This window comes from Lytechinus variegatus, chromosome 2 (assembly GCF_018143015.1).
Source record: "Lytechinus variegatus isolate NC3 chromosome 2, Lvar_3.0, whole genome shotgun sequence".
NCBI lineage: Eukaryota > Metazoa > Echinodermata > Echinoidea > Temnopleuroida > Toxopneustidae > Lytechinus > Lytechinus variegatus.
This window is the reverse complement of record NC_054741.1, coordinates 16,207,905-16,226,941: the sequence shown is the minus strand read 5'-3', so window position 1 is coordinate 16,226,941 and position 19,037 is coordinate 16,207,905.

Genomic DNA, 19,037 nt, shown 5'->3' with positions numbered 1-19,037 from the left:
GCTGACCGGGCTTGCCCTTTAAATTGTCTGTGAACGGTGCAGCAAGCAGGAGGGCGCCAGGCCCCTGAAGGATGTACATGTAGCTGGGAATTCCAGTTCATGATGCAAAACTGTATTTTTTTTGTAAATTATATACCCTTATGTAATAACTTAAGATTTCTTTGTTGACTTTATATTTTACAAGTATATTTGTAGATTTTTCTATACATATCCAAAGGAACAGTTTCTGTGCGAGTACCATGAGCGTCTTTGGATGGTATGTGCACTCAATAAGACATCACCATTTTTAAAAAAATTTATATTGAAAAAATACCCAAATCTAACCTGTATGTCTGTAGCTGTACCCTGGATGTCAATTCAATTCAAAATGTTTTTTTCAGGTTATTAACTAAAATCAAGGCATGAAGCCAAAAAGTTTTGACACAGTCATAGATTTAGATCAATAGGACATAACATAGTTAATATACCAAAACAATATGTCATAATTACAATGATTACATACATACAGTAGCATAAAAAGTAAACAAAATTATGACAGATCATAACATTTAGCTCTATACAGCACAACATCACTAACTATAATCATAAAATAAACATCAACAAAATTTGCTGAATTTTACAAAACAAAAAGAAGAAATCTAAATGAGGTTAATAAGTACCAGATCTTGTACAATTTAAAATAGGAATGAAATCATGGAGGTAAGCGGGGCAGAAGGTAAAGTTGACAGGAATATCAGAAATGATAACATTCACGTCACTTTGAGACAGAAAAAAATGAACAAAAATATCATTACCCAGTCACACTCCATTCTGTCTGATCTAGATACAATACTTCAGCCCATTGTTCATATTTTGATATGCAAACATGACTCATCTAAAAATCATCTCATGTTCCTTTTTTGTCTTCTTCCGCAAAACATATTTGACTTTAGGTGCAGGGTGATGGTAATAGACACTGCCTTTGAGCCAGTCTGTGAACTCTTTGTATTTACAGAGGACAAGAAACAAGAAAATGGGAGAAAAGAAAACTAATGGAAGAAAGTGTGGACAGAGAGAAGAGAAAAGGGAGAGATTGTAAGAGAGAGAAAACGAGAGATTCAGCTGAGGGGGGGGGGGTTGAGAGAGATATATAGATAGAGGGGGGTAGGGGCAAGGGGATGTAGAGAGGGGATGCAAGGTAGCACAATTAAAAGAGAAAGATAGAGGGAAATTGAATGAATATAATGGCCTGCAGAAATTGTCGTGTATTTACACTATTTTTGTATTTATAATTTGTATAGTTGAATAGATTGAAATTGAAAATGGAAATAATTTGACATTTTGGGGCATTTTTGTGGCAGGTTTGTGGTGATGATGGCCCCTGTATTAAAGCATGCCATTTTTTAGCTATCATGAGGGCAAAACTACCCACCGACCTCTTGTATTTCTGTACTGCTGAGTCAAAGTGGTTCTTTCAAATTTGCAGTTGAGCACGATCCTTTGTGTTATGGGGTCTTTCTGCTGCAGAAACCCACAAACACATAAAAATATCTCTCTTTGTGGTTTTTTTTACAGGATTTTTTAAATTCATATATATATATATTATATATATATATATATTTTTTTTTTTGGGGGGGGGGGCTATTTGTCTCATACAGCAGTCATGTCATGTCACTTTACCTGTTGAATTATTGACCAGTTACTTGTGCTTGGTGAATGCATTATATTTTGGGGGAGCAAAACAACATAAAACCCAGACAATAACAATGCCAGAGTGTTCACATCCGCACCCTGGCATGATATGTATATTTCTTTAATCCCTGTGAAAATTGTTTGCTACCTCCTGTTGTCGTTTTGAAGCTGAACAAATAAAATTGTTTAAATGTTTGAGTTTTCAGTATTTTCATGTAGTGTGTCACATCATCTGCATGGAATATCTGAGGATTTTACAAAGTAATTTGGTTTACAACAACAGTTGGTAATACTCGGTTCAACAGCTAAAGTGCTTGTAGATTTTAGGAGGCTTTACCAACCAGTGTACAAATACTGTACAAACTTCAATATCTTTGATATTTTTATGTCTTTATTCCTGTAAGCTCTTATGGTTGACTTTATAGCATTCAATCATAGAAAATTAGATTGATCTTTTTCTTGCCATTTTTGACACCATGCCTTCCTCTGGATTTAATGTACTGTCTAGTGGATTTGTCATAAAGTTTTTCATACAGTTACGCATGACAGGAAGACAGGTATGTTCTCAAGTGCTAAGTCAGCTGTGTAGATATACATATATAATGTTTTACAAGAAAGAGTTACCATGCAGTCATGCATGAAGTCATCATAATTCACAACAGCTTTGTGAAACACCCACCATTATAGCTTCCATTCCAAGAAACAAAATACAAAAACATTTCCATCTATTTATAATTCTTCTACTGTCCTCAAACAACCAATCCATATTTCTTGACAGAATGCATTTGCTCCTAATCCAAGCATGTCCTACATCACTAAAAGAGGACCCCTTGTTCTTCAAGATATAAGCGAAGTGACATTTATGAAGATTGTGTCAAAAGGAGCAAATATTTCAGTTTTTGGGGAGCTCAAACTGAATTGCACTCTGTCATAAAGACGAAGAATGGGCCTCTGTGACCGTAGACTTTCTGTCTGCTTGCCAAGTTCAGGGCATTCCCTGTTCAGACCATAGGTCCTTGTTCAAACAGTGAATTGATCTGTTCACTCAAATTCATAGAAATGGAAAGATGAATGAAAACATGATGCTCTCTATTCGTCCCCCCTAACTCTTCCTGCTTTTAAAGGTCAAGTCCACCCCAGAAAAATGTTGATTTGAATAAATAGAGAGAAATCAAACTAGCAGAACGCTGAAAATTTCATCAAAATCAGACGTAGAATATAAAGAAAGTTATGACATTTTAAAGTTTTGCTTAATTTCTCAAAACAGTTGTATTCACATCCTGGTCGGTATGCACATGAGGAGACTGATGACGTCATCCACTCACTATTTATTTTGTATTTTATTATATAAAATATGAAATATTCTAATTTTCTCCTCATTGTGAAGTGAAACAACGATTGATTCCTCTCTGAACATGTGGAATTAGTATTCTCTAATACTATATGGTTCAGTGATGTTGGTCCTTATTGTCAAATTTGTAAAAAATGAAATATGGTATAATTCAAACAATAAAAAAAGGAAATAGTGAGTGAGGGACATCATCACCTCTCTCATTTGCATGTAACTGGGTTGTGCATATCACTGTTTTGTGAAAAATAACCCAAACTTTAAACTGTCACAACTTTCTTATTCTACATCCGATTTTGATGAAATTTTCAGCATTAAGCTATAGTTTGATTTTTCTCTATTTATTCAAATCAACATTTTTCTGGGGTGGACTAGACCTTTAGTAACCAGTCATCCCTTCTGTTGGTGATCTACTTGGTTCCCTACTTCTCCAAAAACCTATAATGGAATGTTACAGCTTGTAGATGGTCTGGTATTAATTGTCCCTTTCGCCCTTCAACATCTACATACCAAGAATGAAACTGAAATTTTGCCGCCCAGGGCCAATGTCATTAATGTTGAATTTTTCTTTGTTTAATTGTTCACCTTCAAGTGTGAAAGTAAGTGCATGGATGGACCAGAATTATTGCCAAATAAATCTTGTATACTATTTACCAGTACCAGTATCCTTGTTCCTAAATGCACTCCATTCCCCAGGAGACATCAAATGGGTTCAATGAAAAGGGAATGAGCTAGTAGAACTTGACCTTTGAACTTGACAGCATGAATGGTTGCTTTGGTGGTAGGTCCTCTTCACAATGGAATAAAGTGGTTAATTTCAGCATAATGGGATAATTTGTGATTTTTTTTCTGTTTTCCCCCATATCAAATGGAATCTTTAAAATTTTTGTATATTTTTTTATATCTAACCTTGCTATTAATGATTTGATTTCAATGTATATTCCATACTAGTGAACAAAAATACTTTCAAACTGAAAAGGATAATTCTGGAAAGTTTTGCCAAAGGATGATATGAGAAGGTTTGCATATTAAGCTAAGAAACTTGGTCTTTACAACAACAACAACAGCAACAAAAATAAGACAAGTTTTTGCATCATGATTTAGATTGAGGAATATATTGTTATATTCAGGTCCACAGTAGATGACTATCCATAGAAAATATTAGAAAACAACGTCAAAGGTGTACTGTATCTGAATAAATAATTATGAATAACCTTTATAAATGATAGAAAATTAAATATTACCACAGTGCAGGTTGACTCATTAGAGAAAATCAAGAAATAAATCAAGTGAAAATATTGATTTCATGTGTGTGTGGTCCCCATCCCAGCAAATGCCATCTTTATTTTATCAGTGGTTGAATCACTCATAAAAAGGACAATGTTTAGATTGGTCTTTAGTTGTAGTTTCACTCATTGTTATTGCTTGGGAAATGACTGTCCGTCCTCTCCTCAGAGCCAGAAAGTCATATAGGACCTATACTGGGTAATGTCACTTCATTTGCACTGATTTGAGAGTATCGAATCCAAACCAAATCCAGGTGGGTGTTTCATATCTATAGCTGTTCGTAAGTTAAGAGTGACTTTAAGAACACTGGTGACCCTTTCTTGTGGTAAAAGGTGTACACCATAGGCGATGGTTTAGCGCGTAAGAAAGGTTCACCAGTCATTCTTAAAGTCGCTCTTAACTTACAAACAGCTTTATGAAACGGCCCCCTGGTAGGTGTTGCATAAAGCACTCCGTGAGTTACACAAGCGACTTTACAAATGACTGGTGCCCCTTCTTGCTGTAAGTGATACACACTAGATTTCATTGTTCATTTAGTTCTAAAACTGGAAAAAGGGCAGTCCTTTTTATACTTTTACATAATAATAATAATATGTTCATTTATATAGTGCAGCTACTATGTGCATATACTCAACTGCGGTTTGATACTTGGTATCATATTATTACCCCAGCTGTAGCGGTTTATTGCCATTTCGTCCACTGCCATTTTGTCCACTACCCACATGGTCTAATATCATTTCGTCTACCATCAGTTGGTCCACTATCCACATGGTCCAATTACCATTTCGTCCAATCACCATTTCGTCTAATAGCCATTTCGTCTAATAGCCATTTCGTCTATTATCATTTGGTCTACTAGCCATTTGGTTTAATGGTATTTTTTTGCCAATTGGTCCAATAGCCACTTTGTCCACTATTATTACGTCTATTCCCATTTGGTCTAATAGCCAAATGGTCTAAAGGCAAATGGTCTAATAACCACATGGTCTACTTTCATTTCGTCCATGTTCCATTTGGTCTAACTGCATTTGGTCTACTATCACTTGATATAAACTCATTTCGGCTAACAATCATTTGGTCTAATTGCCATTTGGTCTAATAACCAATATGTCCAATTGCCATTTTGGCTAATCACCATTTCGTCTAATATTCATTTCGTCTAATACGCATACTGGTCTACTATGCTGCACTAGCGCCCTCTACGACCCGAGTCGACTCTATTCGCGATTGTGGGCCTAATTAATTACCAATTCTCTTCAACTTCTTGATTTATTTTATCACTGTTGACTAGTGTTGTTCGTCATTGATTTCTTTGCATTATGGAAGTGTTTTCCACCCAAAGGGGGAAGCAATGTGTGTCTTATCGAGGTTATACATACACGATACGGGCGAGGAAAAACGGAATGGTATACTGGCGATGTCGCCGGCGGACAACGTTCGGACGTTGGTAATCGGTATCTCTCGGTAATAAAGGGCCTCCAGACCCCCCCCCCCCTCAGAAAAGGCATAGCTACGCCGCTGAATGAAATACATTAGTTAAACATGTTCAAGAGGGTTACATGGCTCTCAAAGTATCCTTTTATAAGTTAATTTACTATTTAAAAAAAAATTAAAAAATAAATAAAAGATTTTCTAACCATTCGAGGAAAAAAATATAAGAACGTATCGTTTTTAAATCTGAATTTTAAAAAAATCAGATCAGGCTGCACGCTGGTTGATGAGTGAGGTCCGTCTCATATTCATGCGCGTATTCTGGGGGGGCCTTTGGGGGCCCGGGCCCCCGGGGTAGGCGAAAGTGGGCGCCAAAAAGGGGAGAAAAGAGAGGAAAAGAAAAGGGAGAAAAAAAAGAGGGAAAGAAGAAGAGAAAGAGAAAAAATGGGGAAGAAAGAGAAAAGGAAAAAAGGAAGAGGGAAGAGGGAGAAAGAAAAGGAAAAAAAGAAAGGGAAGCATCTCATGCTTCGCGCTCGCATTAATAATTCATTGAGATATGTATCCTGTACATAATAACAAAAGAAAAATGATTAAAATCTCCCATTTTTGAGATCTGAAAATAGGGAAACAGCTTCAGATCTTGCTGCGCGCTCACATTTTTATTTATGATACATCCATCTCTTCTTGAATTCCTTCAAACAATCCTTAATCTGTTACTTCTTTATGTCAATTAACCAACATTTTCGGCAATAATTGCAGTAATTGTTCATTTTAAGATAATTATGTATCCTGTATTACAGGGAGTGTTCAAAGTGTCCTGAAATATCAATTTTTTTAACTCGCCGTGCACATGTTTGTATATTCATTTCTAAACTGGATATAGTGACGTGGATTGTCAATGTCTAATTCCTTCTTTCAGCTTTGTCTCGTCTCATTCCCCGTTTTCTTTTCCCTCCTTCCCTTTTTTCTCCCCCACCCTTTTCTCTTTTTTGGGGCCGTCAATAAGGAGGGGCGGACGCTTTGCCCTCCTCGAAATGCCTATGTATCCACTTTATGAATGCTTACAAACAGTCCTTAAAACGTCATTTTTCATGTCAGAATATCACAAATTTCGACCCGCGCTCGCATTGTTTATTTAGATGTGTATTATGTACAAATTTATAAAAAGTGATTAAAGTGCCCCGTTTTGAGGTCTGAATATAGGAAAATTTCAGCTCGCCCTGTGATGTTGCATTTACAAAAGTAAAATATGTATCTTCAAGAATTCCTAAACGCAGTCCTTAAAACGCCCCTGTTTCATGTCAGTATATGGAAAATTCTCAGCTCGCGCTGCGCGCTTGCAATCCTCGCATTAGTTATTAATCTAGAGAAATGTTCAGGATTTCAAACAGTGTCAAGACTTACGATTTTATGTGTAAAATAATAGTGAGCCTACATGAAATAAAATGTTTATAAAAAAAAAGATCAGCTCGCGCAAGCAAAAAAAAAAACACGGAAAAAACCCTCTTCGATCCGCAGACAGGGGAATATATAAATGAATGAACATTTTTCGAGCAACAGCCCCCCCCTGCCCCCATTAGCAAAAGCTAGATCCGCAAAAGGGATGTGTTATAATTATACCCGGCAGGCCTATATACTCGCGACCAAAAATCTACTCTAGTGATTTCAATACCCCCCCCCCTTCCTGTAAACTCCTGGATCCGCGCCTACGTAGTAGTACTTATTTTAATTATGTATATTATTTCTATTATGATTATCCTTATTATTATCAATTTTGTTAATATTAGTAATATGATCATCATAATTATTAGTAGTAGTAGTATTATTGTGAATTTTATTATTATTATTATTTATTAGTATCATTATGATGATTATCATTCTTATTATTATATCCATTAATTTCTACAGCATGAGTATATCACAAACATTATACTCATCGTTATTGTCAATACTACTAGGCCTACATTTATTTTAGGCGCAGGCGGGCTTCTAGCGACGGGAAACGAACAAAAAGGGAGAGGATAGTACAGGGAAAGAAGATAGGACAGATCGGGAAGAGCTCATTTTTGGGGGGTGGGGGGTATATTGATCAATAATATTTCTTTAAAAGGCTATATTGTCTTTCATCTGTTTATCGTATTTTGATATCGGAATACAATATTCTCCTTTCTTTTTTTTAAATAAAAATTGAGCGACAAATTAAAATAAAAGGACCCTTTTCCATTTTCCCCATCTTAGTTCCCCCTTTTATATGTGTGTGTGTGCGTGTGTGTGTGCGTGTTAGGGGGGTGGGGGTGCCTGAATTGCTGTACCCACTGAATCGACCCTTGCGATAGTAGTTATCATCATAGTTTTTAGGGTTTTTTTTAAACTAATATCATCAATAATTTCAAGGTATTAAAGTCATTTCGCTCCCCTCCTCGGATAACGCAAATTATTTGTATTAGACGAAATGGCTATTGGACCGAATGGCTATTAGACTAAATGGCTATTGGACGATTTGGGAATTGGACGAAATGGTTAGTAGACGATTTGGTTGGTAGACGAACTGATTATTGGACCTAATGGTTGATGGACGAAATGACTATTAGACGAAATGGCAATTAAACGAGTTGATAAGTAGACGATGTGGATATTGGACCAACTGAAATTAGCCGACATGGCTATTGGACCAAATGAACGGTGGACGAACTGGTTAATGGACGATTTGGCATTAGACCAAATGGATTTAGACGAAATGGTTGGTAGACGAAATGGTTGTAGACGAATTGGCTATAGACTAACTGGCTATTAGACTAAATGGCTATTAGACGAAATGGTGATTGGACGAAATGGGTGGTAGACGAAATGTTGATGGACGAAATGGCATTAGACGAAATGAATGTAGACCATGTGGTGAGTGGACGGGATGGCAATAGACGAATTGGCAATTTACCGCTGTAGCTAAGCCGCCATGTTAATAGGCGCTAAAGCTTTCAAGGAACAAATCCTACCGGTACCCATTCAGCTCGCCTGGGTCGAGTGCAGCACAATGTGGATAAATTTCTTGCCAAAGGAAATTACGCCTTGACTGGAACCTATTCGAATTCGAACCTACGACCCTATGTTTCAAAGTCCGGAGACTAATCCACTGGCCAAAACGCTCCACATCAAATTTAGATGATTTATTCAGTGTTATGCTTGTTTAATTTTCCTCTGTCTATTTGTTGTTGGGGTGGACTTGACCTTTTGTCACATTTCGATATAAAATGGATGCGAGTCCTCCTAGCTCTCAGCTGACTACATGTATATGACACAAAGTCAGAATGGTTTAGATTTTTATGATCTATTGGGTAATAGTTGTTTTTATGAAACCAATTTTGAATACTTGTCTTGGTAGATGCCTGAAAGGAATTTCATTTTTTACCCATCAGGGCATTCAATCTGAAACAAATAAAGAAATTCTAAAAAAATTGAAATGATCTTTTATTTTTCACATCCTCTACATGAATTTGAAATTGTTTTTAAAACACATTGGTCTGAATTTATAATCTGTGGAATCTATGGTTTCAAATCATGGTTGTTAAATCTGTTACGTATGTTAAAGGACAAGTCCACCCCAACAAAAAATGATCTAATTTTCTTCTCATTGTCAAGTGATGCAATGATTAATTTTTCCCTGAACGTGTGGAATTAGCATTGTTTAATACTATATGGTTCAGTCAAGTTGTCAAATCTATAAAAATTGAAATATTGTATAATTTAAACAATAAAAACAAAAGAAATAATGAGTGATAGACATCATTGACTGATTCACCTAGTTGTGCATATCACTGTTTTGTGAAAATAAGCGAAACTTTAAACTGTTGTTACTTTCTTATTTTACATACGATTTTGATGAAATTTTCAGCACTATGCTAGTTTGATTTTTCTCTATTTATTCAAGTCAGCATTTTCCTGGGTGGACTTGACCTTTAAGAAAGTATCCAATTATATCACAGCACATTAAACTACTTGTCGTAAAGGTGATATCATTTATGAATATTAATGAGTCTGTTTATGTTAAAGATAAATTCCAGTTTTGGTAACGATCTCAAAATGACTTTTTACAGAATCTAATATAATGACCACCCAAGTGTCTGTTTGTATGAATAAAAAATATGTGCCAAAGGATTCTCGGAGAAACTGTGTAATTGCTGAGAAATAAGCAAAATAAGCGCGGATTCGGTCACTTCCGTCGGGTCTTTATTCCAGCAATAATAATACACTGTCCCACGTGTGCCTATCTGTGTTGGTGATCTTCAGTGTGAACGTTTTTCAGCGTAGATTTCAAGATTTCACAAAGTTCAGTTTATGTAACTGTACCAGATCTTCATCCTCGATGATATACTGACAATTAAGCCTGGTTTTACAGACTTTCTCATGAAATCAGTGTTTACTGCAACTACTGGAATTTCTCTTTAATAATTCATTAACAAACAGTTGATTAACACTGACTGAAATATTATCTCTAAAAACTGAAATTTTAAAAATAAAAAAAAGGTTGGAGGAATGACAACCTTTTCCAAAAGTTCTATCCAACCTTGTATAAAACTGAACAATTAAAATGTTGGGATGCACCAGGGAAAGTGGTAAATGAAATATTGAGAAAAGGATATCACTCCCCATTCTTTCAAATGTAGGGACAGGCATGAATGTAACTCCATGGAACACAAGCACATTCACTATTTCACACTTTCTCAATATTTGCACTGATATATTTTAGTGTAATCATTTAATGAAATCTTACATAAACCATGGTTTGAAAACCTCGATTCCAAGCCACCTTGTGAATTCAAGCCATGGAGCTTTTCTTCATCATACATGTTCAGGCAGTATGAAGAGTACTGAAAGTAGTTAACTTGTAGAAAGGGGAGAGTTAGAGATGGAAGGGGAGGGGATAAAGAAAATATTAGTTTACCATTTCCAGAGACATCTTTTGAAGAAATTGAAGTGCAGGATGGCAAATTAAAACATTTTGTGGTCAGCCAAAATGTTTCATCAGTCATTTTGGTATTTGCGGTGATTTTTGTGTGTGAAGTAACCTTTCCAAAGAGTGAATTGATGTCAGCAATCCATTGATGGAATCAGTTGAAGGAAAAGTTGTTATATGGTTCTCAACTAGTCTCAAAGCACAGTTCTGTACAGAAGTTTCCAACATTTTAGAAATATATTTTTTAAGGTTTAATTTCATGCTCTAAGAACCTTTTCATTATTTGCCATTATTGAATGGTACTGTAAACAAACATTTGAAGAAAGGGAAGAAATGCATTTTTTTGCTATTAACTAGATTTTAAAATATGATATGAGAAGTCGTAGGTAAGATATATTTGATCACATTTGTCAGTGAATTGTCACAACATTGATATTCTTTAGGCTATTGAAAATAAGCTGATATTTTCATTTCTGATTCCTAAGCATGGTTAAGAATATAAGTTTGCTCATTTCACACATACCACTACCACTGAGTTTAATACTGATAGGGTAGTTGCTTTAGAAAAATTGTTTTGATTTAAAAAAATAGTCATTACCTTTTAGAATTTCTATTACCGGTACGTAACATATTGGGAATCTGCTAATATATGTCACAAAATAAAAACTTTCATTTTCAAATTTATTAGTTTCTGCTTTTACTCAGAAAAACTTGATTATCAGGGTGAATTTCCTCCTTAAATGAATGGGATACAGAATTGCTAAATTTTCTCAGAAGATATGCCAAGAAAAAGATATTAAAGAATAAACCATTAATTGTATCCTCATTGCTCTATGTAATGTCTATTTAAGTATAAATGTTTTGGTTTTTCCTGTGGTGTTATTTGTGCACGAACATTCCAGCATGTGGCAATTAATCGCATTTAGTCCTCGATAATTTTTGTTCCTCCGCAGTCCGCACATCATCGCAAAATGTTTGTGGTTTGTTCGTAAATGTCATATTCTGCATGCACATTATTACAACCATAGAGGGCACGAGTGCCGCCGAAGTCAGGCATTTTCCATTTGAGTTGTCGCCCTCGGGACATCATCTTGTGATCGGGATGACACTATTTGAGTAGACAATGATAAGTCCTCCTTCAGGCAGTTATGGTACAACTAACTATGGGAGAGATTGCGGTTAAGACTACTGTCGGGAGGTGGTTTGTTTTCTGCTGAATAAATAGGAGTGTTTGGTGAATGTGGGTCACTCCAGGATGCAGGAGGATGATGATTGTTTACATGGATGATGGTGATAGGGAGTGCATCACCTTTCCATAGGATGATGATGATGAAGGCCATGATCAAGGGAATGGAGATGGATGAATTAGAAGAGGAATAATAATAAAAGCCAGAGAAGATTGAAGTGTGTTTGTATGACAGTCATGATTAATTACCAGTAGTTGCTTACTGGGGTGGTAGGCTAAATATGGTAGTTCAATGCTGATACATTAATGGTTTTCAAAACAGACAGGAAAAGAGGAACTCAAGATATAGATATAATGTAGACTTCAATAGGATCCTTGATAAAAGTGAATAACAATTCTACTAAATGATTGAATTGTCCCTATTTTCTATAGCAGAATAGTCTGCAACTCTCATCTTATTTTGTGTCCATTATGCATTTTTACTTCAATTTTCTGTGGGGTTATTCATAAAGTGGGCTAGTGATTGATTTCAATTGTCCTAGGTTGGTAATATCTCATCTTTCTTCATTAACAAGAACTCCCAAGTCCCAATTACATATCAAATTTAATTTCACCTCAATTTTGTTTGAAGAGAGGTGCAGGTTTTACCTGTTTAACTCCACCCTTTTTCCTATTTTCTCTCCTTAGTCCCTCCTGTAATTGCCAATGTAGGGCACAAACACAGACATACTGGGTTTCATTTCCAAAGTACTATTGATCTCCTTCTAGATGACTAGTTCTGATTAATCATCTCCCATGCCTGATTTGCCCTTTTCCAGACACCATACCTTTAACTTTATACCTGTATGACTCACCCAGTCTCCAAGCATCCTATTCCATCTACGGATTTCATCTTTTCATAGGATCTCCCTACGCCTCTCTCTGTTTATCGAGCGCAACCTGTTCCGACAGCCTTAATTTAGCTAGCCGTGCAGGTAGGCGGCGGCAGAAAATGCAATGGCGGCGCCTAGTAATAATAGGCAAAAGTTTATTGACATTCAAACGGTGCTAACCATGACGCATATGTGGGCAACATTTGTTGGGTATTCATACCTGCGTGCTTGGTATTCTGGGGCGCTTGGCTTCATCATGAAATTGGCTTGAATGTCGAAGGATGATAGCCATTGAGCTCCCCTTGTCTGGGTTTTGTGGGGACATGAACGCGACGTGGCGTGAATCATTGATCAAACTTTTCGGCTCGATTATCTGTGCCGCAAAGGATGGTCTGGTGGTGGCCGAGTTTTGTGAGCAGTGGAGTAGTCTCAAATCTAGACTTCCTGGTGCACAAATCATTTCTGAAATTATATCACCAACAGCCATTACAAGAAGAAATACAGTACCTACCTTTTCTGTAACCCATGTACAGATAGGTGAAATAGCATCCATGTCCTTTACTTCTTTACTGATTCATAAGTTTCATAGGAAATATGAGCAATACTGGTCACATTGGATGTCTGTCATACACTTTACCTACCATGCAGGATGCCTCACACACTACAATAATACCCTTCCTTCATCACAATGATTAATTTGCAATTGCATTCATATCATTTTGCAAGATCATCGCTAGAATAATCCATGCTTTATTTTATCATAGGAGTTGGACTTCTGTTCTATCAACGTCAAATCCTGATTGTGAATGATAGCCTGGTAAATCAAACCTGGATGTTTTCTCGTCATTTTTCGTTGTTGGTTTTTTTTCTTCTCTTTGAAGCCTGCTACATAGAATTTGCATCCATATTGCAAAATCAATGCATTGTTGTCAATGATTTTTGAAGCAATTATTTACTGTCAAGCCAGAAAGCCTTTGCGTAAATCCTGAATGAGGCAAGTCATTCTCAGACAATGGATGGGCTGACGTTGATTGATTCAACGCATCAGATTTTAATTGAAAGATAATCAAAAGATCGTCAATATGACATCTTAATTGATGTGGAATGATAGATGACACTTCATCTTTCAGCCATCTGCCCTTATCAGGTTTGTCTATAGATTTCCACATCCCATCTTCCCGGCTTTGTCTTCTACCAAAGATGACAAGAAAGAGATATGTTAGGGTTGGCAGAGGCAGTGTGAGGTTACGGAGTGAAGAAGATAACAAGGCAAGTTAAAACTGACTTACTGAAGCATAAAACTTCACTGAAATTATAGCATGGCTATGTCTTTTTATCTTGATTTTTTTTCAGCTCCCTAGTATCTCTCGCTACTGTGGAATACTGTATGTCCCAGTGATTTTAAATTATTTGCTTTGCTTTTAAATTTATCTTTCATTTCTTTTTTGTTTACTCGCCACTTTAACCTTGTTAAACTTGTAGGTTTATGCTTATTTTTGCTTGTTCCTAAGGGACACCAACATATTTATTGTTGATATATTTTTTATGAATATAATAAAACTCAGAAAAGTGAGAATAATAGAGAGAGGTGTAAATAACTGAAGCTGAAGGGTTATAAATGGTGTATTAAGCGCGATATGAAAGTGGATTATCATTATTATTAATGGTGAGGAATGAAGATGGTAAACTGGAAAAAAACATTTTGTTGGATTTTCCCATTAATAATCAGAGTGACAGGTAGGCCCTAGTGATGGGCATTGGGAATATGAAGATGGACAGAAAGGAAACTATACCTGTACCTGTACACACATGAATACATTTTGGAAAGGAATAATTTCTGAAAATTGGAAGTGATAAGGAATTGAGACTCGAGAGGTGTCAGATGGGAGATTAAAGAGGTAGAGATTGTGAAAAAAAATGATGAATGATATACAGAATTAGGCTTCCTGTGCATCATTTGTAATTTGTTCTTGCTTATAGGCACGTACTTTGCAATCCTCGATGTCACATAGTCAAGAAAACAAAAATGTGTTAAAGAATCAATCTCCTTCTGCAGTTTGGCGTGGTAAATATAAACAGTCTTCTTTTCCTGAAGGGGTTTTACTCCCCTACTGCTAGATTTTTCTCTCTAGAATCGGGATGCCCAACTTTGCCCGCAGCAGAAGGCTTGTTTGAATTAGAAATGATACCACTCTACCTTCGCGCTTGCTTCCCAGCCGACACTAAATTGGCCTCATTACACCAATTTACATCTTCTCTCGCCAAACTAAAACATCCCTGTTGGCGTACCATCCATCAAGCCAAATTTGTTAAAAGTAAAAGCCCTAAGAGCATACATCCATCTTGCATCATATTTTCATGCTTGCTCCTACTCTCCCATGGATACAGGCCCGTTCCATTAGAATATTTTAGAGACATTGAACGGGTTTATGATGTGGTCCTTGGTATAACAAGATGTTTCCTATTTAAAGTGGTATTCCATATCCATGATGTGCCGCTCTCAACCCAGGTGAGGTGAATGGGTACCAGGCAGGAATTTAGTTCTTGAAACGCATCAAAGATAATTAGGTTGCTTTGTTGAGCATTTAGAGACTTGATGAAAATACATGTGTTAATAACTAAAAAAGAAGCATAAAACACTAAAGGATTTTTTTTCAGGACAAAAATGAATTTTAGACCGGAAAACATAATTATGCGTAACCTTCTTACCGCACTGTAATAGTGAACTTGATTTGATAAAAATGCATTTAAGTATGTAGTATAATGAATTGAAAAAAAAAAACTTCTAATGAAACCTAGAGACAATATTCTCAGTTCTCACAAGCATGTAATCAATGAGTCGACCTAAAATTAAAACCATGTCAAATAGACAACAACTTTACTTACATGTAGATGAAAAGAGGTCAGAATCATGAGATTGAGGATTTCCAAGATAGCCAGTAAACATTATTGAGATCAATATTCAGGCAACTTGAAGGCATTAGCAAATCATCTGCTGAGGCGCCAAGTGCAATTGATGGCTTCTTTTAAAACGAGAGGAGTCGGCAAGGCTTGGGTCATAAGTACATGAACTCGCCAGGGAGATAAATTTATTTTATGAATTCTGTTCTTGTTTCAAATCAAACTGGCTAGTACCCTCTTCACACTGGTTTTCAAGTTTATCCCGGTGCTGTCGCGGGACGACGACATCGCTATAAACCTGCTTTAAATGCATTTGCAGTCCCGGGATAAATCTCATGTATCCATTCACACTGCAGCAGGTGTTTTTTATGACTTTCGGTAACAAAATATAGGTGGTTTCAAACCGCCTCAATCATAAGAATCCCTGTTAAATTACGAGAACATTTTTAGGCTACAAATGCCCATTAATTATTCGTGCATTCACACCGCTCCGAAACATACCCTTCGGAATTAGTTCCTGAAGTTACGAGCATGCGCAGTATGGTCTGAGAAGCAAGCAAGGCACGAGATTCAAAATCACGAGCTCAGCAGCCACCCACGGCGCCCGTGCCCAACTACACGCTGGGTTAAAATTTCCCGTAAATTGCTTTCACATTGCCAAAATACCTGCGACCCTGGAAAAATCCCAGCAAAAGTTCTCGTAATTTTGACAAGTACCTACTATTTAGTGGGTATTTTCTATAGGAGAGATTATGCGTTATTTGCTTTCACATTGCCAATATTACCTGGTATTTTCTGATCGGGTTAAATTTCCCGATCAGAAAATGCCTGGAACTGACGAACTTCGAGGCGGTCTGAAACCACCTAATGTGTAGGCTTGTGACCCAGTGAGTGACCAGACTCTGATACACCGGAAATAATTGAGGGCTGGGATTCGAACCCACGTCCTACAGATAGAAAGTTGAGAGTCATAACCACTAGATCATGACGTCCCCACATTATAGTTTACATGTCACAAGTGGTTTATCCCGATGTTGGAGCAGTGTGCCTTCACATTGAAGGAACATTGCGACAGTCGCGGGGCTGTTCCGCTCCTTGGCTTCCCTAGCGATAGTTTGTTGCAGAGTTATAGTGAGGCGAGGTTATCCCGGGGTTGTTGCGGGTCCGAAAATTCACACTGAAGGCAACATCGCTACAGTCTCGGGACAGTCCGGGTACTGAAGCGGTGTTTGTGGCCAGTGTGAAGTGAAGACAGTATAGGTGACGGAGAGGGGTTAAAGAAGGACGAGCACTATCGAGATTCCTGAAATCAGTTTCATCTTTTTTATCCTTGATATGCCATATTCTCCTGTGCAAAACTTTCTTTTGGTGTTTTCAAACCAATGTGTTCCACCAAAAAAATGTGGAACATAAAACTTTTATCAGTTCATCCATTCGATTGAATCCAAAGCCTGTCAGGGGAAAAAATACATGGGGGCTCAGGGCAATTTTGGTCCGAAGTGCTAAAAAAAAAGAATCCCTGAAAATTCCAATTAATTGCATTGTTGCAGCTTATCCAGTGTTGCAGATTTTATGTAGTAGGTTATATGAAAGTAGTCCTCTAAATATACATAATATTATTTTGCATGGGGCCTTTGCAACACATGCGACTAGATGTACATGAAAAACAGGTATTTTTTCAGATTAAGATGTAATATGCGCACCCGGGCTCCACAACACAAAGGTTTGCGATGAATTGCAAATATAAAAGAACCGCATTGATTGGTCCCTGGTCAGTATTTTACACCTACTGCACGTGTAAAATTGATATTAATTGGTCAGTTCATTTAGCGATTGATCTTTGTGTTACAGAGCCCAGGTGTATGTTTAGGGTTTCAAATTATCCAAAATTGATGCCCCTGTTCCCCTTCTAGGCAAAAAAATCTTCTAGTCCCTGTGCTGTAGTGTTTAAAACATTTGGGGTGGGGCAAACAATAGATGTCTCCTGCTAGGCCCTAAATAATTCTGCTAGTCTTTCTTTCATATTGAGCTGCATTACAGCCACCATGCCACAAGCTCAATCATTGGAATTAAGTCGGATACTTCCCTCTAGCATAGAGCTTGCTGCCTCTTCTATAATATGCAAGGTGTCATGCAAAATAAATGTATCACTTCTGAGGGAAGCTGGAAAACTGATTACAGAGATGGTTTCTGAAATTTGGTGACAATAACATTGCCTGAAGCACCACTGAAGAAGCGCTTCCAACGTTAATCTCGCTACAACTTGGATAGTGCCTCTGCTCAGCTCTTTGAATCCTGGTGAGAGCAAACATCCTACAAAATTATTTTTCCATATTGGTATTCAGACTTCATCAGAGCTGATGCACTTTACGTTTGTGAACCAGCCCTTTCGAAGCAACCAAAGAGTGGGTTGAAGCTGGTGCAGAAAGAACGAACGGCGCAAGATCAATTCTAGGAATTAGCAAGCCATTTGCTGAGGCGCCAGGATGCACAATTAAAGGCTTATATCTGCCCGGAGGAAAAGAAAAGGGTTTGTCTTATTTTATATCAGGTTGGGTTTATTGCTTGTGGCAAATGGCAAGTGGAGGCTGTCAGAGCTATCAATGCAATTGCTCACTCGACCTTTAACCATTATCTAGAGTCGCACTTGAGATTCACAAAGAAGGAAAAGCAATGGCATTTCTCCTCTCCTCTTCTTCTTTTATATCTATTTGTCTCTCTGTGCCTGTCTCTATCCCTGTTCCTCTGTCTTTCCTTCAACCTCATGCATCTATTTTCTCTAAATTCCTTTTTGTGCTAGGAACTGCAGACAAAAACATAAAATCATATATCCTCGCCCCATTATAGAATCTGACTTGAGATGTCATGTCATTTAAGAAGTAGCAAGTGTAATAGTCATCATCTTGAACTTGACTCAGTTTGTTACTTTTCACCGTGTCCAAATTCTTTCCTGGAAAATCAAGATTTTAGCTGTACACTTCATCACCCCTACAACATATCCTTTGCATTAGGAAGTGATCTAACCTTACATATGAACAAACAACCTAGAATCTAAATGGAGGTCACATCTTGTTTTTAAAAGGTCTTCATCTAGCACTTATTATTTTGTTTGGATTTGTTTTTCTTTTGAAAAGTGACTGGATGAAAATACATATTCTTGACCTCTAAATGGAACTTTTCCATGAGTAACACCCTCAAATTGACAGGGTTCACTTAGGAAAAATAGCTTTTTTAGAATGCTGTAATTATTATCTGTTTGATTGACCCGTATGTACTATAAAATGTATAAAAGGCCTTATGTATGGATATACATGTATGTTGCAGTCTGTAATTTTTTTTTTAAATAACAAGTTCTAGTGGATATGTGGATGTGTTTCCAGTCTTTATGCC